Source organism: Myripristis murdjan, chromosome 19 (assembly GCF_902150065.1).
Source record: "Myripristis murdjan chromosome 19, fMyrMur1.1, whole genome shotgun sequence".
NCBI classification, from domain to species: Eukaryota; Metazoa; Chordata; class Actinopteri; order Holocentriformes; family Holocentridae; genus Myripristis; species Myripristis murdjan.
The window spans coordinates 17,015,389-17,039,144 of record NC_043998.1 but is presented as its reverse complement, the minus strand read 5'-3'; the positions used below and the strand labels follow the sequence as shown (position 1 = coordinate 17,039,144).

The 23,756-nt window shown below is 42.8% G+C and overlaps 10 non-coding genes across 10 annotated transcripts; 4 read left to right on the top strand and 6 right to left on the bottom strand.

Annotated features, from left to right (window-relative positions):
* Window positions 1–7,941: 7,941 nt before the first annotated feature.
* On the top strand, window positions 7,942–8,013 carry trnad-guc (transfer RNA aspartic acid (anticodon GUC)). Its single transcript has one exon. It is a non-coding gene; the product is annotated as a tRNA-Asp (tRNA).
* An 807-nt stretch (window positions 8,014–8,820) lies between these two features.
* trnad-guc (transfer RNA aspartic acid (anticodon GUC)) lies at window positions 8,821–8,892 on the top strand. The gene has a single exon. It is a non-coding gene; the product is annotated as a tRNA-Asp (tRNA).
* A 360-nt stretch (window positions 8,893–9,252) lies between these two features.
* Window positions 9,253–9,323, top strand: trnag-gcc (transfer RNA glycine (anticodon GCC)). The gene has a single exon. It is a non-coding gene; the product is annotated as a tRNA-Gly (tRNA).
* Window positions 9,324–9,922: 599 nt separating this feature from the next.
* trnav-cac (transfer RNA valine (anticodon CAC)) lies at window positions 9,923–9,995 on the top strand. Its single transcript has one exon. It is a non-coding gene; the product is annotated as a tRNA-Val (tRNA).
* An 11,248-nt stretch (window positions 9,996–21,243) lies between these two features.
* On the bottom strand, window positions 21,244–21,316 carry trnar-acg (transfer RNA arginine (anticodon ACG)). Its single transcript has one exon. It is a non-coding gene; the product is annotated as a tRNA-Arg (tRNA).
* A 195-nt stretch (window positions 21,317–21,511) lies between these two features.
* On the bottom strand, window positions 21,512–21,583 carry trnah-gug (transfer RNA histidin (anticodon GUG)). Its single transcript has one exon. It is a non-coding gene; the product is annotated as a tRNA-His (tRNA).
* A 309-nt stretch (window positions 21,584–21,892) lies between these two features.
* trnar-acg (transfer RNA arginine (anticodon ACG)) lies at window positions 21,893–21,965 on the bottom strand. Its single transcript has one exon. It is a non-coding gene; the product is annotated as a tRNA-Arg (tRNA).
* An 870-nt stretch (window positions 21,966–22,835) lies between these two features.
* Window positions 22,836–22,908, bottom strand: trnar-acg (transfer RNA arginine (anticodon ACG)). Its single transcript has one exon. It is a non-coding gene; the product is annotated as a tRNA-Arg (tRNA).
* A 195-nt stretch (window positions 22,909–23,103) lies between these two features.
* trnah-gug (transfer RNA histidin (anticodon GUG)) lies at window positions 23,104–23,175 on the bottom strand. The gene has a single exon. It is a non-coding gene; the product is annotated as a tRNA-His (tRNA).
* Window positions 23,176–23,490: 315 nt separating this feature from the next.
* Window positions 23,491–23,563, bottom strand: trnar-acg (transfer RNA arginine (anticodon ACG)). The gene has a single exon. It is a non-coding gene; the product is annotated as a tRNA-Arg (tRNA).
* Between the last annotated feature and the right edge of the window lie 193 nt (window positions 23,564–23,756).

Sequence of the window (23,756 nt, the reverse complement as noted above, 5' to 3'; positions counted from 1 at the left end):
GTGGCGGTGAGCAGCACTGTGGGGTAAATTTCAAAATAGAGCATCGAGTGACACTTGAACAAACTGCAAACACCTGCAAACACACCACAGTAAGAAGCCTGTTTTTCAGAAGCTATTTATTACCACCTTCATCTGATTATAAGGGGTATTTTGGCCCTTTGGGAGGCTTTTTACTGAATAATAAATTGGCATTCCATATTAGTACCTAAATGTTCATTTTATTCCACCAAGATGTGATTAAATTTAAATCCTAAATACACCACACATCCCACACTTCTTCCCCACTGCTGGAAACTGGCAGCAGGCCTTGTACAAGAGCCTGTGCCAGTACATTTTCCAACCCTCCATTGTTAAGCGTTTTGTTTTAACGATATTATTCGTTTTATTTTTTGTTGATGCAGTGGTTCGTGTGGGATTGGCATATTCTCCTAACCAACTCTTGCCAACAATTTCTGCTGCCTCAGGCTGCGTACTTGGTTGTTTTCTGATCAAAAGCTTCAATTTTTCTCGCCCAGCACACACTGGAAAGAATTCCACGCAGCGCTGCCAGCTCCTTTCCAAGGAAATTAACTGCTCAAAAAGTAGCTACAAGTCACCAGATGATGCCTCATGCTCATTTGCATATTGATATACTTGCTGTACTTTTCTCTTTCAGGGCTATGGGAAGTGTTCTGAGTATCAGACCTCATTGGGTTACACGAGGAAGTAGCGCAAATTGGCATCAGCTGTGGTAATTTGTTGCTAAATGATTCAACACATTCACATTGTTCCCCATGGTCTGGAAGTATCACTGAATCTAGCGGAAAAGTCACCAAGTTGGCAAGTGATCCCGCCACAAATCGCTACGGTGGCCTGAAGGGGACTCAAGTCACAGTGGGGCAGGAAACAGGGTAAAGTGTCAAATGAAAAAAACACTTTTTCCTACTTTTTGTTAATTTGCTGTGCATTTTTAGCAACTTCTGGTGCACACAGAGGCTACACCAGTCATTTTTTAAAAAACATAACTAGTCCTTCCAGTGACTGCATCAACACTTTGCTGAATTTTTATGTCAACTGATACATACTTTGTCATGGAAGGAAAGCACTGTGAATCTGTCCATAAGAAGAAAATACTAATAATTTAATCCTCTACAATTACATAAACATGCAAAAGCCAAATATAGGCCTACTCCCATTTAGAACTATTTTAGATGCTCTATTGAAAATATACGGTACCTATGTCTGCACAAGGCTGAGCGCTGTGTTTGTTGCACTGGGCATTGTCTAAACTTCAGCACAGTTTCTTCATATCCTGTCCAATCAAATGTGAGAGAATGGGGTCAGGCGATACCGGACGCCTCTCTGTGAAGTGTGAAATTCGAAAGCCCAGAGTTTCCTCGCACTTTCCTCGGTCCTGATGGACACTTTGTTCTGGCATGAGAAACAAGGAGCCAATGTATTTGCAAGACTGTGGCTGAAAATAGCTGGGCTGTTCTCTTTCAGCGCTATCAATTTCCTGTTCCCTTCTGCATCTGTTGAGTGGGTGAGGAAGCAGGTAATTGGTAGCCAAAGTGCATAATGGTGAAATGGGCCCTTCAGTTAGAATCACTTGTGACAGCAGGAAATGACATAATCGAGGGAAGGAGACAGGGAAGTGGTCCAACTTTGTGTCAGTGTGCTTGTCCTTGGTCTAATTCTAGTTTTTTCTTTTATTATTATTATTATTTTACTATGCATTTCCAAGAAACACACACACCAGAGCATGTTACCTCCTCACCTTTGACTAGAAATAAAGATGTAAAAAAAACACAGTGGCAATAACATATCTGACATGAAATTTGAAGTGACGATTTTCCATGTTTTAGTTGTAAGTTCAACATGTTTTCTTAACTCTGTTAAAATATCTTCTGACACTCCTGGATCTCCTCGTCTGTTTTCCTCCATTGGCAAATTAAATTTGATTAACCTGCCGCACCTGTGAGACTCACTGTGATTGGTGGGATACTCAGTCATCTCTTTCTGGGACGAACTGTATCAGTAAGAGTTTGGAAAATGATTGAGGCCATGAACTCACTGGACGGGGCTGTACTGGGATAACATCAGATACCAGTTCACTAATTAATGCTATTCATGCATTAACTAACCATGTGGTAACATGTTTATTGCTTATTAATATTCAGCTAGCATGCTGATTAACTCATAAATTGAAGCTTTTATGAAGAGTACAAGGTATAGTGAATAATGGCAGGTTTTAATTAGTTCATTAATTTAGTCCTGGATTCAGGTGGGCCTTGTCAATTTGTACAGCTGGGAAAATGTCACATGACCTACTTGTGTTTACCAGGTGTTGGTGTTTGGGTGATTATCTTCTGTCCACTGGCATGTCAAGAAGCTGGACCAATAGCATTGTCTGCTGAGAGTTGTAACCAATCAGTGCTGGGTGTATATTGTTTAGGTGGTTCTAGCTTGCCTCCTGTTAGGTGATGATTACAGTCATTTCCATGTATTAACACAGAAAAAAGAAAGTTACCATGTACACTGTTTTAAAGTTAAGTGTATATGACGAGGTGATACCTCACAACTCATAACTGCAGGTGTCATGGAAGTTTACACACCTCCTCTGGATCCCTGTGTGTCCCACCACACAGATACATGCATATTAATGAACCTGTGTTTGGTAGAAGGGAAGTTATTGTGTTGGATTCATGAAATGAGCCGACCGAGGGGATGGAGCTTGGGATCGGTTAATTGATAAGTAACAATGAATTTGTCAACCAAAAATTTTGAAGCACTTATACTTTAATCGGTATATCAGTTGACTATGACTTAAGCATGGTTACCTAACAAATAATCAACATGTCGACACATTTTAATTAATAGTCAATCAGTAGTTAATGCTTAATTACATGTTGGCACTAGCAGGATGAGCGCTTATAGGTGACAAAGCCGTCTTCAGAAACAAGTCTTTCTATTCTTATCTGTTATTGTATTATTCTCTGAGACCATCGTGCTACTTCAAGAGCTGAATGACCCAGACGTGAGTCATCCTTTAAATACAATTTCCTTTAACATCATTTTCTGACGTTGGTTTTATTTCACAGGAAAGCATTTTACTGCCTCATTGCTGTCTACCTGGCTGTCTGACAAACCTGACAACATGACTTCAACACGCGCACGCACACACACACACACGCACACACACACACACACACACACACACACACACACACACACACACACACACACACACACACACACACACACACACACACACACTATCAGCTCTTTCCAGAAAGTCTCCATTGAGAGTTCATGCTGACAACTTGTCATATAACTGTCTACCATCCATTTCTATGGTTTCTCAGATGCACGGCAGAGTATTGAGTCAAACGTAGACCGCTTTTCAAAAAGTTAATGACATATTTTATAGAGAATATGAGTATATAGAATATTTTATGGGCAACATACGAGCCTTGATTTAAAGCTTATAATTTGATACACCCCATCCCTTCTCTTCAAAGCAGAGTCAGTATTATTTGTATGGATGTTTGATCATCTCCCGCATACACACACACACACACACACACACACACGCACACACACACACACACACACGTGCGCGCATGCATACACACATATGCACAGATAAAACAGACTAATTAATGTTAACTGCTTTGCTTGACACTGATAATTGCAACCCAGAGATATGTGTTTTCTATGTTTCATACATTTTGCAAAATTTTCATTTTAGTGTATCGTGGAGGTAATCACATCAAAGAGATTTCCAAAGTACTTCAACCTTTATGTTATGTATTGGGTGAAGTAGCACCAAAGCCTCAATGCGTTTTGATCAGCGGAACACTCCAACAGCAAAAGCCACTTCATCAGCTTTATTTCGGCACAAAATATTGATTGACAAATCTAATAATGTGTGACTGCAATTTCCACATCTACAACATGAAAGCCAAGCGATGACTCATTTCTTTGTTGAATGCAATGATTAACACATCAGAGAGACATTCACATTGCCAACACAATATTTATTTATTTATTTATTTTTTTTTGCACTTGAGATCAGATTTATATTTAGAAATGCCACCCTTTGGCCCAACATACAGTCAAACTCAACTGTATGCTGCAATGGCATCTTTAATAAGGAAGCAATGGAACTGTAGGCAAATCTCTGCACTTTCCTGCATAATAAATGTCTAAAAAGATGGTATTTTTGTATGTGGCAATGCATGAAAGTGAAATTGTTTTGGAAAGATATTATTCATATGATTGATCTTTTTTTTTTTTTTTTACTACAGGATCCTAAGGGAATACATATTTTCACATCAGAGTGATGCCATGTGAATTAACCCTTTGAAACCCAAGCAAACTTGCAAAAAAAAAAAAAAAAAAAAAAAAAAAAAAAAGCTTCATTAGTGTTAGTGTTGAGGTGGTTCACGTAGTTACCTGAACATTAAAAAAAAAAAAAAATGAACAGAAGTAAAACATTTGCAAAAGTTACTGGAACATGACTTTAAAAAAAGGCAACAAAAACAAGACAAACAAAAAGACAAAAAATATATTTGCATTTTTTAAAATGATTGTATATCATGATGATGTATTTAAAGGTCAGAACAGTAATAGTTGATCAGATTTTAAGTTTAAATGCTTGTGAAAGGTGCCTGAAGAATTTAAACTATTCGTATTTTGCTGAGGATCCCCTGGAAAACCCTCAAGGACCCCTGGGGGTCCGTGGACCCCACTTTGAAAAGCACCAGCTCAGAGCATAAGTGACTCCAGTGCTATTCCAGCACCTAAAGGGTTACCCTCTAACAGTGAAAATTGGGGTCTCAAACAGAGGTCCTTCCCATCACCACTCTCAATAATTTTCTAGTTTCATCTGTGACCTGCAGCTCATACTGGAGACACCAGGATGTATCATCATATCTCAGCTGCGACTTTACCGAAACTCTTAGATGTCTGCAACACGTAATAGTCTTGCTTGCTAATCTTGCTTCAAAACAAGTCGGATGATTCGGGAGGAGGGGGAGGAATTCACATGCAATTATGTGATTCTTACAATTAACACAAGTCTTGTCAGATGAGAGGCACGCTTGGTGACCCCTGCAACATACAGCTAATACCATCTAATACCACAGCGCGGCCATGGATTATGTCACTAATTGCTAATGTAGGCTGGGCATTAATTACCATTGTGCCTCTGTGTGTGGAGAGCTGGAGAGAGAAATACGAGAAATGTGTATGTGCCGGGTCAACCTATGTTTAAAGGTGAAACGACATGATGTGCGATAATCGGACTAAGAATCCTCTCTGAACGCCTCTGCGCTTCCATATTCCCCATCACCTCAGTGGAGGTTAATTAGCAGCCATTCATCATGTTCCCTCCACTTTAACTGGTGTATTTAAAACTCTGAAGCTTGACAGGTCACCTCACACTGGGAGCTGGCATGACAATGATTTGTACTATTCACCTTTTGACACATCTCAGTGCTTTTCAAAGGATCGGTTGTAAATTTAGTTGGTGGGAGGCAACAGTGTGACAGTGTGCCTGCACAGCTGGCTATGCAGTTTGAGTTAGTGAGCATATATATGATTATAGGATGTGTTGCCAGCAGAAACACATATCAGTCACTGAGCTACCACTGAGGGAGTGGGTGGAAAATCCCTGTTGTGTCGCAGCCTCAACTCCCCTTCTGTTGCTGACACACATTCCTCCATCAAGAATTCACGTCTCTCTCCCCTTGAATCTTTTTCTCTCTCCCCGTCAGATGCAACGACTGCTTTATGAGGGTAGGTAAAGTATGTGTTTTCAGCCCGCCTCCCAGTCCGTTGTGGGAATTCCTGTTTCCCACTTAGAGGCCCTGCCCTCCTACCTGTCCCATCCATCACTGAAAATGAAACCAGAGTTTCCTTTGCTGTCAGAAAAGCATCAGTTAGTTGCAAACCTCTGGCTTCAAGCACAGGAGGAGGGATGGGACCGTGACCTGTGTGGCTGCACCTCATCCCCAAAAGTTTCCTAGTCCCTGCTTTCACTCTGACTCTTGACTCTGGCGAGAAAAAGAGCAGAAACTATCAGTGAGTACAGGTGTGTGAAAGCAGACAGTGCCCCTTTTTAAGGACAAATAAATAATGTTAGAGATTTGTTAATAAAAGAAGCTATAACCCTAAGTTAAAAAAACCTATACTGTGATGGAGGCTGTGTTGCTGAAATGCATTTGGCCACATTTTCTAGAGGTGCACTAAGCAGGATTTTTTACTGTCCCACTGCACAAAAACACTGTAATATATCTGCAGGGGGCTGAAAAGAGAAGTTGATCGATACCAATGATGACTCGACAATTACCCTGCCAGATGCTGAAGCTTCACTTTCCAGTTAATGCTGTTTTGGAAGCCCTGAGTGCATTGGATCTCACTTTATCATTTTCTTCTGTTATCCAAAAAACAACCCAAGCGGCTTTAATATTAGGTGCTAACACTCATTCTGGTCTTCTACCTGTTTCCCAATAAAAGAATTAATTTGTTAGCTGACACATAGTATTTAACAGATATTTGTTGCCAGCTGATTTTCACCTCATGTGGTGCCTTGGACAAGCAAATTATCCCCATTACATATCAATGCATTCATTATATGGTAATCAAAGCTGCAGCTCATTATCCCCACTGAAACCAAAATCTGTAGCACTTTAAATCACTTGAGGGAGGCGTCAACAGCAACAAGACTGCATGCAACAACAGTCCAATCAACTGTCAGTGCAGCTGAGGTCAGCCTCCAACAATCGCCTAGTCAGATGAGGGCGGTTCGAAGTGTAATACGGCCAGCTTGGGGCTCACAAAGACCACGCAAGAATAAGATTTATGCTCAGTGTTTCCACCTCACACTTGTCCCTTTTTGTTGTGTTCCCGCCCTGCATTTATGTGCGCAATTGGATGCCGGTCAAGCAAAACCTGTACATGCAGGTATGAAAGGGAAAGGGAGGACCTCTGAACAAAGGAAGGGTTTAAAATAAAGCAGGTGGCTTTGTTCCCATCTGTTCCCATCTGCCGCTGACTGACAGCCTTTCCTCGATGTGCACGTGACGTGGAACCTGTTACTGGGTGAAGAAACGCATCGTATTCAACTGGCTGTTGCCTTTATGCCCTTAACTTCTGAGACAAATGTAATTTAATAGACGGGAGTTTTAGCCTAAAATGCCAGGTCAAAACTCATTTTTTTCTATAAAAACATCAAAACTGCAATTGAAAATATCTGCAATGACATTTTTTCACTTAAATCACAGACTTGCTGACAGCCAAATTAGAAGTAATAATGGAAGAAGTTAGGTAACTGTAGTTCACCCTTTTTGTTTGAACTCATCATCCTTAGGTATGAACATCTTGCTTTTTCGCCAAACCAAAGAAAACTAGAGATTGTTTGATGCTCATCTTCAAACCAAGTGTTTATTTTATTATTATTACTATTATTTATTTATTGCAACAGGCAGTGTCCTTAGAATGTGATTGACAGTATAGGAAGCATATTTATCTTTACTATGTTCACACAATCCCACATGGGAAGATCTGACAAAATCATTCAATATTTGACTTTATTTTATAAAATAATTGAGTGAGAGTTACATCTCATGTTTGATAAAATTGGTTGTAATTCTTAATCCTAAATATTGTATTTCTGTGTGTTTCCATTTAATTCTAGTATTCCGTACACACAAGATGCTGCAGTGTGTATGGCATCGTTTTCAGAAAGCGCCGTTTACCCCATTCACCCAAAAACGCCAGGCCCGTGTTGTCAGATTTCCACAGATGCCGGCTTCGTGGAGGATGGACGGCTAAATCGTAGGAAAGGAGATGCGTTTGTGTGGACGTGGCCTGCCTGGATATAAACTTGGAGAAAATGACTGGAGGCGGATTTGAATGAGCTTTAAGACCAGACCTGGCCCCGCCTAATCACATGGCTCCTCGTTAGTATAGTGGTTAGTATCCCCGCCTGTCACGCGGGAGACCGGGGTTCAATTCCCCGACGGGGAGAGCAGCTTCTTTTTTTTTTTTTTTTTTTTTTTTTTCCTGAACATCTGACCTGAAAACACGCAGCAAGCCATGCTGAAGAAATGAATGTAGACCGACTCTTACTGACCTCAGTCTGCAAGGGCAAAAGGGGTTGAAGACGCGAATTTTGGTTTAGTAGATTATCAGGACTGGTACATACTGCCTTTTACAAAATAAATAAATGAGTAAATAAATAAATCAATAAAAATAAATAAATCAATAAATGCTGATAGCCTGGTAGATGTGTAATTACAAGACTCCTGCCAGCGTTTGGAAGACCAAGAAACGAAAGCGCCATCTACTTACTGATTTCTTTTTCTTTTTTTTTTTTTTTTTTCCAGAGCAATCTTACTGGGGCCTCCCAGTGGAAGCAACTAAACTTTGCCCATCTGTCCGCTGTCTGCCTGCTGGGTGTTTGCCAGCTAAGCGGTTGGCCAATGCAGCATGACTTTGGGTTGCACTGCAGCAAAAGCTGATTCCGGCTGAACTGTTTTGCCATACACCGCTGCGTCCAGCAAAACCCGGCTATGTACTTAACCTGTACAGAGCCTCCGCCCAATAACCCGATGCAGAAGCATTTGTTAGGTCACATGGCGATCTTATAGCATCGTTTTCACAAAGCTCCGTTCACCCCATCCACCTAAAAACGCCAGGCCCGTGTTGACAGATTGCAAAGTAACGCGGTGCAGTGTGGACGTGGTCTACCTGAACGAAAACTTGCAGAGGAATGACTGGAATCATATTTGAATGAGCTGTGAGACGATACCTGGCCTCCTCGAGTGTCACCGCTCCTCGTTAGTATAGTGGTTAGTATCCCCGCCTGTCACGCGGGACACCGGGGTTCAATTCCCCGACGGGGAGACGAGCTTCCTTTTCTCATTGGAAGAGGTGAAAATCTCATTTGAAAACACGCAGCAAGCCATACTGAAGAAATGAATGCAGACCAACTGTAACCTCAGCCTGCAAGGGCCAAGGGGCAGAAGACATGAAATTTGGTTTTGTAGATTATCAGGAATGGCGCATATTATCTTCTGTAAAAATAAAGAAATACATAAGTAAATAAATAAGTAAAGACATAAACAAATAAACAACCAAATAAATAAATAAATAAACAAAATTTAATTAATTAATAAGTTCTGATATAATCTTATAAGAATAAGCAGACACTGATTGCTTTGCTACGCCATTGTGTACTCCCTCTCTCCGATGCTCTTCGTCGTAGCATTGGTGGTTCAGTGGTAGAATTCTCGCCTGCCACGCGGGAGGCCCGGGTTCGATTCCCGGCCAATGCAACATGCTTTTTTTTTTTTTTTTTTTAAATTTATTAATGCAACAGCCAGTTTGCAGAAATCATATTTCATCAGGCAGGGCGGGACTTCTCCATCAACCTGAAGTTGGCCCAAGTTGTGACATCCTCGTTGCAAGCGGCATAGATATCTATGATAAGGCTAGATGTCTTAACATGTAGTCTCTAACGTTATCACCGGCGGCCATCTTACCACAGGCAAGCTCTCTGGCGGAATCTGTGGTACCTGAGGGAAGGTGAGTGATCTGCACAAACGTAAATACTCTTATCTCGCTGAAATCTTGACGGATTTACAAACGGTTTGGTTTCTTACACACGTTATTAACGTGGCTACAATTCTGGATGTTTGACAGGAAGTGTAACATAATTAGCCATAAGTGCAGTTTTATAACTACACCTCTGACGTTTATAACAAACCAAACCGTTTGAAAATCGGTAGAAATTGGCCGACAGCACGGACGAGACATCTAGCCTTTATTATAGATATCTATGGCAAGCGGGGCCATTGTCAAGATCTCTTCGGTGGGCTTTCTTCCTCAACAGAGATGAATATATACTTTCTTGATTGCGGTTTTCAACACGCAGGTTTCCGTAGTGTAGTGGTTATCACGTTCGCCTCACACGCGAAAGGTCCCCGGTTCGAAACCGGGCGGAAACAACTTTATTGCCGCTTGAAATAATGTACGTTATCACATGCGAACATTTCCGCAAATTAAGATGTTCATTCTGCCACAATGTCCACTCCAAGCCAGGTAAATCTGAAAACGCCCTTTGGCTCCTCCATCCACGCTATACCACACTTTTTGCTTTCCCGCAGTTTTCCACACTGAAATGCTCAAACATTCACAAAGTCCTGTTACTTAATTAAGCTGTACATAGCCTCTGCATAGCCACTGCATGAAAATTTTGACCAAACCCATATTTCTACAGTGTACTAAACAAGGAGGGCCACTGCATTCGCTCAAAGGCTTTTTCTGCCTCCACAGTGACAAGTGCTGCTGGATACTGGAGCCTTTTTACACATTGTATAATACTGAATACCTTCCTTGAATTATCTGATGACTGCTGGTTTTCTGTTTTTTCAGTGGTTTTGTTTACATCAAATTATTTTCTTCCTCAGATAAACAAGGAAGATTGTCAGTTTTAAAGAATGCTTGTATTGACTCCGGTTCATCATCACGTCTGACTTGCAGAGATTTTCATAAAACTCTCCAAAGGTTTTATTGATTTGGTCTGGATCAGTGGTGATTGAATTATTTGACATTTTCATACAGGATGTGGAATAGTCATCTGGGGCCAGTTGTTCAAAAGATTTCATCTGGATAAAAGTATAATCTTTCTTACCTTTATGCCGTTTTTTCAAAGCAACATTGGATTGGATAAATCTGATTCAGACACAGACTTTTCAGGATTACTAGATCTGGGTAAAAAGTGCTCTAAATGGGACTTAATAGTGCAATATAAGCTATATAATAACAGGTAGAATAGCGTAGGGTTACTATAAGTTTGCATCTGAAAGACAGAGAAAATAAAACAATAAAAAAAACTTGGCATTTTCTTTTAAACAGTCATCTGACCCACAAAAAAGCTATTCACAAACTTGTTTATAATTTGCACGTGTTTTAACTCATTAGAAATTATAAATGTCCAATAGGTAGACAGTAAAAGTACATTAAATATTCTTAATTTATGATGATACCAGTATTCTGAAGCGGTGATGTTAGTGGCCTTTGCAGTGGCCGGGGTCTGTCCTGAGGAAGAGGAGCTCTATACCAGGACCAGATGGTCTCATGTTAGGAGAAAGTGCCTATCCACTGCTATCAAGGCTGATGACCCCTTTTCTTGTGGTGAACACCCCTGTACAGGCACGCCTCAGCACTGCTCACTGCAGTACAAGATGTGTGACTGAGTGTTGAAATGGAGTTGTGAGGAGGCGCTCTGCATGCCTCAGCGACCTGCGAGTGGAGCCACAGGGAGCGGGCAGCACAGCATTCGCCCAGGTTTGTGCTTCACAACATGGCCACCAGACGCAGTGTCAGGTTTAACAAATCAAGTGCAAATTAAAAATGAATGTGTACATATACACTACATGATACAAATGTTTTAAATTAGGTTTACTATATTCTGCTCCTGTAATCCACACTGAATCCACCCTTCTCCTGGGACCAGAATAATGCAGCTTTTTAGGATCAAATGTCAATCCTAAAACTTTTGAACAACATAAGCTGAAGGTTTGACCGGATCAAAACCAAGATTGGATTATGGGGTCAAATCCAATTGCAGAATCCCTTTTTTTTTCTATTTCTTGAACCATCTGTTTTCAAGATTTGAACCAATCTGGATCACTTTTATCCCGATTTAATTTTTTTGAACGACTGACCCGTTTTTTTTTTTTAAGTCTTGCAGCTTCCCTGCCCGATAACCATATTCATAGAAATTCAGCTTTGCTCTTCTTAGTTTGTATTCAATTTTGTTTCTTATAATGTCGTCATATTTCATTTCCAGCTTATACAATTCAGTCCATGTTTCATCCTTATATTCATTAAACACTGAACTTTGCAACAGCTCTCTGTTAACAGATTTTCTACTTGTCGCTGCTTTTTATCCTTTAGGCTACCAGTCCAGGTTGATATTTGACATACACCTACATTATATAAAACCTTTAGTGTCACATGTTTCTGCATTGTATTACAGGTTTTCTCTCATAATGTATGGTGTACAGAGCATCTCCATGAAGGACAGCATGCTGAGGTCTGCACCATTGATTTTCATCCATACTTTCCTGCATTGCATTCAGCTCTGCATCCTTTGTATCTAAACGCCCACATGGCAAGGTGACTGTACCTTGAGAAAAAGCCTGTGAACATGTCTGTGGGTGTGCCGGTGACATACACAGTGATGATGTTGGCACCTTCCTGAGTGGGCTTGTGTCGCTGATTACGCCACAGAACCTACAACGGATGAGTTACGGCGGTGTCTTCAGGTCACTTATGAACTTTGTGTGCTTTCTCCTTCATCACCTCACTTGAGTCCTCGCCTAGTTAGAGGCTGCATGGCGGCTGTGATTGATGTCGAGGCAGGACAAATGCGATTTAGATTTATTACCGCGTCAATTAGCCTGTACTCCCTTCTCCTGTCTCCTGCTGCGTGATGAGATGTCAGCATCCGGGGTTAAGAAGCTCAATAACTCTTTATATCTCTCCCTTAGCCTCTTCAGTTTAGGCTTTCTTTTAATTCCCGTGTTTTTTTCCCCCTCACTCAGTCCCTCTGCTCCTCCTCTCCCCGCTCCCCCGCTGTCCTCTCATCCCTCAACTAAACAAGTCTGTTTAAAGGGTCATTAAATGCTCATCAGCGCTAATCAGGTGACAGTGATGTGAGACGTCATTCTGTTCTCCTAGTCCTCCCTTCTCCTTCCCTCTCAGTCCCTCCGTAATTCCCCTGTGTGTGAGATATACACTGAATGTACAAAATATGAGGAGGTAAATCCAGGTAAAAGCCATTATGCCTTATTAAATCTTAACCAAACACAACAGAGGAGATGTAAATGAAGACAGGCAGGCGAGGTGAAGAGACGGGTGTTTAAACGACTATACCAGTGATTTTTCACGTTCAGTGGAATATCTACAAAATATATCAACTTCATGATTCTGCTAATCGTTTCCCAAAGCAAGTAGTCGTAGTTTAGAACCCAATATAATTTTTCTACAGCCATTGGTTTCCATTCATTCCGCTATGATATGAAAATGAACTTTCAGAGACTTCAAACTTTCTCCACACCAGTAGTCCATCACCATAATAAAGTTGTCCACATTGGTTTTCCCAAAAGCAGCAGCTCTGTCTGACTTGAAACTGGGTGTGAAACGGTCTCGCTGCCAGAAAATAGTCCCTGGAAACCACTTGCAAAAATGGTTTGCAATGCAAAATGTGGAGAAGTTGTAATAAATGGACCAAGCATTCAGAATAACTGGTTCAAGCTTTGGGGCGGTTGAAAGGTGGATTTTTCGAATTTTAAAAAATGCGTTATTTTGACGCTAAATAAAAAATTTTAAAAAATCAGATTGCTATGTACACTATAGTTTTTATGATGGCGACAGTCCACACTAACTTCTACTAGGATTCCAGTTTGTCATCACAAATAATGCAACAAAATGACACTAATGACCACATCCAGTGCACAATAACATAGCACATGGTAAAGAAACATTTAAATCAACATAATAAGAACACTTGGGCATTTTTCTTGCACATGCACAGAAACACAAAAAGGCAGAGAGAGAGAGAGAGAGAGAGAGAGAGAGAGAGAGAGAGAGAGAGAGAGAGAGAGAGAAAGAGAGAGAGATCTGAAATTAATTCATCATCTGCTCAGACTTTGGGAACAAGAAAGGAATGTAGACAAAATAGCTTAACATGGATTTAAAATGGCTTAGAAAAGATACAGATTACAAGTCACACTGGAACAGATAATTCTGTAGCTTGTTTTGGGGCCACACACACACACACACACACACACACACACACAAAAACAAAGAAACACCACAACAGCACAACAGCAGCTCCCTCAGCAATAAAGGCAATCCAGCTGCTCCTTGGTCTCCAGGTTGCTGTCAACATGCCAAGTGCCAGCCACCCAGCCGTGGATTCTCGCTGCACGGGGAGAGCTGCTTGCCATTTAGGACCGGACGCTCCGCTTGTTCGGGCGCCTCATTTACGTCCGTCCGCATCTACGACTCGCCTCGGAGCGACTTGTGTTTCATAGCGTTGAGTTGAAGTTAGCACTAAGTCATCAAGGAAATTAGCATGAGCGTTCAAGCAGAAAATAGTCTTTTTTTTTTTTAAGCATATTCAAAGTTGCTGGCAAATGCTCACCAAAAGGGGAAAAAAAACATTATATGTCATTATATAGCTCAGGGTGAAATAACTAGATAGCAGTGAGGTGTCAAACCGAGCCTGCTGTGAGTGTGCTTTCAGTTTTGCAAAACAGATTTATTTATATACGGTGTGCTGTGCAGGCACGGGAGGTAATTGCTCATCTGTGCTCATGTGCATGCCTCAACATATATCTCTCTTCTCTTTTGTGTGTGTGTGTGTGTGTGTAAGTGTGTGTTTGTGTGGTTTGGCACCATCTGCCTCAGACGGGAGAGACTAGCGAGCAGTGAAGAGTAGAAAGACAGAGAAGTCATGAAGCAGACAGAGGGGAAAAAAAACTGTCAAAGATACAAACAGCAATCGTATGGGGAGGGGGGGTGAGGATGAGGATGGGTGGTGTGTGTGTGTGTGTGTGTGTGGTGGTGATGGTGGTGGGGGGTTGCTTGCCAGAGCTGCAGTTCAGAATGAAAGTTTTCCTTTTTTTCCCCAAATTTTTCATGCAAAATTTCTCAACTTTTTACATCTTCCACAAAATAAAAAAAAAAAAAAAAGAAAGAAAAGGAAATTTCGGTATGCAGAAATGATAGTACGGCACATCTCAAGCATAACCAAAGTGATTTCCCTGCAAGACTGCAATGGTGGGGAGGGAGATAATCACACAGAAATAGCACAGAATGCAGCAAACCCCCTGATGAGCGAAAGCCAACTGAGGTTGCCGTCTCTAATCACGTATAAGAATGCCAATTACTCCTGCGCTGCGATGACGTAGGTGAGCCTCTGATTTGTTGTGCGTCCATGAATAAACCCTCGTCCGCGAGAGCTTGATGGGTGACAGGGTCCAGTCCGGTCAATAAAGTCTTCTTTTGGGGTCAGTGGATGAGAGGGAGCAGAAAATAGCAGCACAATTACACTCCGTTTTCATACTTTATTCCCCATTCTTTGTACTCATCAAAGCAATGAGAATGTTTTTCGCTGTATCTCGACCGGGCTTTGGGACTTAGGTTAATGGACTCTTCTCGGCATCGTGCGTGTCTGCAGGCTCAGCACCGGGCATAATTTGGCTTCCGCTGGCTTCCCACATCCTTGTTGAGTCTCGTGTGCTCCCTCTTACGCCCACACCTCTCTCATTTCCTCACTCGGGCTAAATTCTAATTCATTATCTGCCTCGCTTATTAAAAAAAACACCTCTTCTCTTCTCAGCTTTGGGTGAATCACTTCCAGGTTGTGTCACCATGTTTGACAAATGCATGTGCCAAAGTGAAGACCAGAGCAATTACACCTTCGCAATTAAACCAGAGGTCTGGGACGAGCACGGGGAAGCGTTCCTGGCTAACAGTGACAAATGGGCGTTGACTCTGCTCCGTCCGGCTTGTTGCCCGTGTCGGTACATCACAGCCAGTTGACGTGCCCGTGTTCACAATGGGGTGTTGTTGCAGCGGTTGTTGAACCTGCGGGTCATCCTTGCAGCTCGGATAACGAGACACGGCAAAGTGCTCGTGAGGGGAGCCGCACACAAATGAAGGGATATGCGTAGCAGTAATGAATCTTGGTAAGGGACACTGCAAGTCGAATTTGAGTTACAACCTGTTGACTAGTGTCTATGAATAGTTTACATTACCTCCGATCATTTTTATATGTGCCATAATAAATTTGACGTTTAAACCACGGCTAAACCTGGTTTTTCCATCACTTTCAATTTATAAACATTTCAGTGCTTAATATATCTTCACTTTAACTGCTGTCCCCATTAACAGTTCTGCTGTAAATAATAAAATCCTAGATGTGTCAATAATGTCTGTGAGTGCAGAAACATATAGCATAGAGGGACTATTTTCTGGCAGACACCTCTATTTGGGTCACACGTGGTGCAATAGCATAACCATAAAACAAAACGTTTTTTTTTGACAAAATAATTAAGACCACATGTTCGCTGTGGTGGATGATCTTACTCAGACATTTTTTTATGTCAGTGGAATATGTTTTTCATACCGGATGAAAATGAATGGCAGCAAATGGCTTCTGCAGAAGGCAGGAAAATAAGGTCTGGCATCTAGAGCCTCAGAGCAGCATGCAGACAGCAGTGAGAAATATGCAAATGACAGAAGGAAGCGAAAACTCATGAGGCTGTGTGTCATCACCGGTCGAGGAAAACCTTGTATCTCCCAACAGGCAGCCTTGTTTTTCAGCTTGAACGCCTTGTGTTGCACTGGAGTTTGAACGTGTTTTCTAAGCCGATCAATGGCAGGATTTTTCAAGAACCAATTAAAGGGTTAGTTCAACCATTTTAAAAAATTTATATCATTTAATTTATCATTTAATTTATCTTCCTCTCATTGTTACTGAGTGCTGGATACTGGCTGGGTGCTGCAAATGCTAACTGTCCTGCCTTTGAGCCGGACATCTGACTGATTCCGAGTTGATTGCAAAAGAGTCGATTCTTTGAAGCTACAGAGTCAGAGTTGACCTTAATGCAATGACTCAAGATCTTGTAATCGAGATGACTTTAGAATCGACTCTTTCTGCTTCATGATTTTTGCCACACCGATTGGCCAAATGGCAAGAGGCAAGAGAACAGAGTTGTGCACCACTAGACAGCGCTGCTTCTGTCCAACATAACAGCCAGGGGGAGAGTGAAATAACATCAAAATTCTCAAAATCTTTTTAATCTCTCAACTGGACCTGAAAAATGAAAGTAACCCGATTTGGAGTCACAGGCTTTTGACGTGACACGAGTGATGTAAGTGCTTGTTGGGCTGCCTTTGTGTCATGACACAAGGTCAGATGAATGGGCACTCTCACCCGGTGCACGAGCGGAGCTGCACACACACAGGGGCGACAATCAGACGGGGTGCTGACACTCTAACAAAGGCTAACAAGTTGAATCACCTCTGATGCTATCTGCTCTTCCTGACAATGGCTGCAGCTGCTAATGAGGCGAAACACTTCAGGTATCAGTGCGGGACGTGACTGAGGCCGCCCGGTGTGTGTGTATGTGTGTACAGTATTCAGCCCAACAACAGATCCCGTGGGCAGGACTGAGAGATGCAGAGGCGGTACAGTGTGCCAGCCGGATCTCACACAGTTTGTCCACTGCCATTATCCATCACTGCTTCATATCTGCTTGGCCAGTCAGATGAAGTGACTGCTAGCAAACTCTGTGACACTGATTGGTCTAATTGATCGGTCGAGAGAGATGAATATCTAAACTTGCACTGCAGCTGCCCTGAGGGGCTGGCAGGCCTGCAGCTCTGCACTGACAGACAAATAACACACAGTCCGGACAGGTAGAGCGGTATACTTTAAAATCTCTTAAAATCCCTAAAATCACAGAAATACACGGATATATCTCTCGATTGTTTCAAAAAACACTAATAAATATATGAATACAATAAAATTTGGTGGAAGGAAAACATTCAAAAGCAGGTTATTTATCAGTATTTAATGAGAAATTTCATAACTGAAAATAAAAATGTCTGTATGCAAAACGTAGTTCTGCAGGCCATTACTGCAAAAATGTCCCTTTCATTTATTGTTATGATTAACCAAACCAAGTGGAGAACTGCATTTTACTTTGTCTTTGTAGAAAGAGAAAGGAGTTGGGGAGTTTTATCAAGTGTGGGAGTTGGGTGAGAATTCACAGCTACGGCGTGAAGATTTTCACAATTAAATTTAATCTTTCTTTTAATAATTAGCCACAGCTCAAAACAAACAACAGGCAAACAACAGACAAACAACAAAATGCCTTTTCTCCTGTGTGTTTAAGCATTATGTAATTTGCGAGTACACAGGACAGACTTGTTTGACATAGACTGACCTAAATTTGCCTCTTGTTGCTTTTTTTCTTCATCTTCATACAAACAACCACAGCCTGGTACTGTTGAATGCCACAGTCAAGACGCCAACACACCTACCTCTCTCTCCTTCGCCAGTGTCATGTGTTTTTTGTTACAAATTGATACACACTCTTCAAAAACAGATGTGCTTTTTTTCTAAATAACTGCTGGAGTGAAAGTCAAATCCATTATGCCTTTCAATTAAAGTTATTAGTCATGTCGTCAATTTTGCTTACAGAATAACTGTTTTCAAAGATATAATTACCGTTGCTTTTTTAATTACTAATTCCTTTCAGAAAATCAACACTTTTCCAGATTAAGCGTTTAAACTCTGATTTCCCCTTAATTTTCCCCTTAAGTGGCTTGAAAGTGAAATAAAATCTGCTCTGCTGGTTGCAGCGTGTCACTGAGGCAACATTACACTGACATGGAGTGAAACATTCAAAGCCAAGATTCCATTATTCAGCCGTGTGTCCAAAAAAATATTTTCCCATACAACTAATTCGCATCCTTAATTTCATTGAGGGGGAAACATGTTTTTTGTTTCTGATGTATCACGAATACATTTCTTATCAACATATCTTGTATATCATGTCAGGCAGCATTTAGCCAGGGTCATTACCTTAAGTCACCGAAAAGTATTTGGATTAGGTTAGGGAAAGCTTAGGTTTATGCATAAAAAACACTTTGTTACACTAATGTAATGTAAAATTTGCAAAAAAAAATGAAAACCACTGTTGCTTTGTGCTGGACTCGCCTGGGTGGAAGTTGAAGTTCAGGCATGGACTTCAGACTACGTGATGACAAACGTTCTTCTGATATGTTACAAACAAATGTAATGTGAGTCCAAATACATTCACCTTGAAACATGATTTAGTTTAGTTGTATAAGAATGTAATATTTAGGAGACAGGGCTTTATGGCTGCAGCATTACATAAAAAAAAAAAAAAAAAAAACTACTTGCCTGGTGCATCATTTTATACACGTCTTTGTAATTCTGCAGGATATATTTGATATCTTTGGAAACCTTGGGATCTCCACCAGAGTTTAAAGTAAGAATTATGTTCTCATGCAACTACACTCCATTCTTAATTAAGTTTAGAGGGGAACCGTTAGTTTCAAGGCAATGCTAGGAGGAAGATGGGGGGTGGGGGGTGGATGGATCAAACAGCGAACCGCCCAGGCAACCTGAGTTTAAGTCCGGCGTGACGTGATAGTGGAGTGAAAGGGTTAAATAGGTCTTATCTTAGTAGCTTGGTGTTAGGCCAAACTTAGCAAAGCAAAAGACTAAAAGCAGACTGGCTCTACAGGCACTTTAATCCTCCATCAGGATCACGTCAGCACCACTGGGATTCGCAGCAGTAAACATCTCGCCCGGTCAAGTTTCAAAAAGCGTGAAGATCAAGCCCCTGAAATGTAACAAGCTTCTCCTCTTACCCATCAATTTAGGCAAAAATCCTCAGAAATTGGAGTTGATCATTAGCACAACAAAGTAGTCTGAGGCTCACTGGGTCAGCCATAGCTATTAGCTGGGTAATGGTCCATAATAAGAAGCAGCCTCTGTGTGTTTTCTGAAGTGTAAGTCATGGAGATTGCCAGAGACAGAGATCACGCGAGAGAGCACGTGTGTAGTTGTAGATGCGCGTGCGTGTGTCGGCTCTCTCGCTGTCCCTCGTAATGACACTGCATGGCTCCTTTGGGGCCCGACGTGGCCCCTGCACACTGCAATAGGGCTAATGAGTGTCACATCCCCGGGTAGAGCTGATCAAAGCGGAGGGTAAATGAGCTCTGGTGGTTTGTGCGTAAGCGCTCTGATACAGCAACATAGTCAAGCCTCGCCTCGTTCAAAAGCACACACAGAGGTTGCAGTTCACACACACTGACGTGTACACACATGATCACATTGGGCTGCTGGATAAGCACGGTCCGGGTCAATGGATCACATCCTTCAAAGACAGTCATGATGAAAACCGACGTATAGTATGTACAAATATGATGTTAGAGGGCCCAATCATGCCTTGAGGGTATTTATGTCGATGATTGCCAGTGTTGTGATGACAGAGCTGAAGTGATTGGCTGGAGCAGCAGCAGGTCTGTCATCTCTCTCATACATGACAAGCATGCACTGGGGACTCCTATTTTCTCTGGCTTTGTTATGTTTTTCCTCCTTTACCTTCTCATTTGTACCTTCCTCTGCTCCCTAATGGGGATGAGCAAGTACACCACTATTTTTATCTGTATCTGTTCAACCATCTACATCAGGGGTGTCAAACTCGTGCCATGGAGGGCCGAGAGGCTGCAGGTTTTCATTCCAACCAACAACTCCACCAGGTGATTTCACTGATTAGTCTCGCCTCTCTGTTCGGGGGTAGGGTGATCAGTGAAATCAACTGGTGGAGTTTTTGGTTGGAATGAAAACCTGCAGCCTCTCGGCCCTCCGTGGCACGAGTTTGACACCCCTGGTGTAATCCATGGCATAACGACGGGGGGACCAGAAAATAATTATTTTCTGTCCATTGAACACCATTCATTTTTTTCGCTCCGAAAGGTCCCATGGGGGCCCACCGGAAGGGGCGGGACTTCACCACTCTATAGGCTGAATTATGCTTCTGCGTAAGAAGAGCGTACGGGGGTTGTGCGAAGCCTGCGGGGGTTGTGCGACCGCCGCAGAGCCTTGCCACGCGCCTCCCCAAAATTGTAACAACGCGGACCCTACGCAGCCACACAAGAGCTGTGATTGGTCCGCCGAAGTACATCATTTCCGGCATTTCGTTGCAACCGGCATCACAACATCCTGTTGTTGTGCCGGCCGGCAGCACCATTTTTAAAACAGCTGTTGTCTCTCGACTAGTCGGTTGTGTTTGAAAACTTTGGAGAATGCTGGATCTCGTGGAAGAACGCCTGGCCAAGGAGGTGCGCAGGTAGCCGCACCTATACGACTCGTCCTCTCGCCATTACAAAGACGTACATAAGAGCAGCGACCATACGTCACAGGGTCTACGTTGGTGGGCGGAGAATTGCTCAGTGTGTTTCACAGAGGTATGTTGGACACACACGTGCTGCGTAGGAAATGCGTGCTTCGCACAACCCCTGTACACGGAAGCATAATCCGGTCTTTAGCCTGCCTTTCAGTTGGCATTTAAAGAGGGTCATTCAGAAGGTAACGGAGGGACACTGGTGGATATTGTTAGCTGGGTCAGCTACATACGAGCTAGCCAGGAGTCGAACCTGGAATCTTCTGATCCGTAGTCAGACGCGTTATCCATTGCGCCACTAGCCCACGAGAACCCAACAAATAGACTGTCCCAAAATCATTGGCCTGTGGTGCGATTACTAAAGTCTTTTTGGTCTACTTTTTGTATCCAACAGGACACAGTGCTCTGCACACAGACAAGATCTTGGCAATTGCTGGCCCTTTTCAGCTTTGTTCAGTGCAAGCATTTTTCCAAACAAAATCAGACGCATACACAAGCTCTGCCGTGACCCGGATTCGAACCGGGGTTGCTGCGGCCACAACGCAGAGTACTAACCACTATACGATCACGGCAAGTCAGCTCCACGTTGCACTGCTGCAGGACAGGCATCATTTAAATCAAGTGAAGGTCAAAAAATGCACTTTGAAATGGTGATAAAGCAGGAGCAGCAGCTTCCTTTTTGTTAAGCAGGGGGTATTGCAAGCGAATTGTTGAAAGGGGTAGAGACTGCAGCCGTCCATCAGTTCAGTCCAATTTTTGATGATGGGTGAGCATGATCTGTTTGTTTTCCTAAGCCTGCCTTTCAGTTGGCATTTAAAGAGTGTCATTCAGAAGGTAACGGAGGGACACGGGTGGACATTGTTAGCTGGGTCAGCTACATACGAGCTAGCCAGGAGTCGAACCTGGAATCTTCTGATCCGTAGTCAGACGCGTTATCCATTGCGCCACTAGCCCACGAGAACCCAACAAATAGACTGTCCCAAAATCGTTGGTCTGTGGTGCGATTACTAAAGTCTTTTTGGTCTAATTTTTGAATCCAACAGGACACAGTGCTCTGCACACAGACAAGATCTTGGCAATTGCTGGCCCTTTGCAGCTTTGTTCAGTGCAAGCATTTTTCCAAACAAAACCAGATGCATACACAAGCTCTGCCGTGACCCGGATTCAAACCGGGGTTGCTGCGGCCACAACGCAGAGTACTAACCACTATAGGCTGAATTATGCTTCTGCATAAGAAGAGCGTACGGGGGTTGTGCGAAGCCTACGGGGGTTGTGCGACCGCCGCAGAGCCTTGCCACGCGCCTCCCCAAAATTGTAATAACGCGGACCCTACGCAGCCACACAAGAGCTGTGATTGGTCCGCCGAAGTACATCATTTCCGGCATTTCATTGCAACCGGCATCACAACATCCTGTTGTTGTGCCGGCCGGCAGCGCCATTTTTAAAACAGCTGTTGTCTCTCGACTAGTCGGTTGTATTTGAAAACTTTGGAGAATGCTGGATCTCGTGGAAGAACGCCTGGCCAAGGAGGTGCGCAGGTAGCCGCACCTATACGACTCGTCCTCTCGCCATTACAAAGACGTACATAAGAGCAGCGACCATACGTCACAGGGTCTACGTTGGTGGGCGGAGAATTGCTCAGTGTGTTTCACAGAGGTATGTTGGACACACACGTGCTGCGTAGGAAATGCGTGCGTCGCACAACCCCCGTACACGGAAGCATAATCCGGTCTTTAGCCTGCCTTTCAGTTGGCATTTAAAGAGTGTCATTCAGAAGGTAACGGAGGGACACTGGTGGATATTGTTAGCTGGGTCAGCTACATACGAGCTAGCCAGGAGTCGAACCTGGAATCTTCTGATCCGTAGTCAGACGCGTTATCCATTGCGCCACTAGCCCACGAGAACCCAACAAATAGACTGTCCCAAAATCGTTGGCCTGTGGTGCGATTACTAAAGTCTTTTTGGTCTACTTTTTGTATCCAACAGGACACAGTGCTCTGCACACAGACAAGATCTTGGCAATTGCTGGCCCTTTTCAGCTTTGTTCAGTGCAAGCATTTTTCCAAACAAAATCAGACGCATACACAAGCTCTGCCGTGACCCGGATTCGAACCGGGGTTGCTGCGGCCACAACGCAGAGTACTAACCACTATACGATCACGGCAAGTCAGCTCCACGTTGCACTGCTGCAGGACAGGCATCATTTAAATCAAGTGAAGGTCAAAAAATGCACTTTGAAATGGTGATAAAGCAGGAGCAGGAGCAGCAGCTTCCGTTTTGTTAAGCAGGGGGTATTGCAAGCGAATTGTTGAAAGGGGTAGAGACTGCAGCCGTCCATCAGTTCAGTCCAATTTTTGATGATGGGTGAGCATGATCTGTTTGTTTTCCTAAGCCTGCCTTTCAGTTGGCATTTAAAGAGTGTCATTCAGAAGGTAACGGAGGGACACTGGTGGATATTGTTAGCTGGTTCAGCTACATACGAGCTAGCCAGGAGTCGAACCTGGAATCTTCTGATCCGTAGTCAGACGCGTTATCCATTGCGCCACTAGCCCACGAGAACCCAACAAATAGACTGTCCCAAAATCGTTGGTCTGTGGTGCGATTACTAAAGTCTTTTGGTCTACTTTTTGTATCCAACAGGACACAGTGCTCTGCACACAGACAAGATCTTGGCAATTGCTGGCCCTTTTCAGCTTTGTTCAGTGCAAGCATTTTTCCAAACAAAATCAGACACATACACAAGCT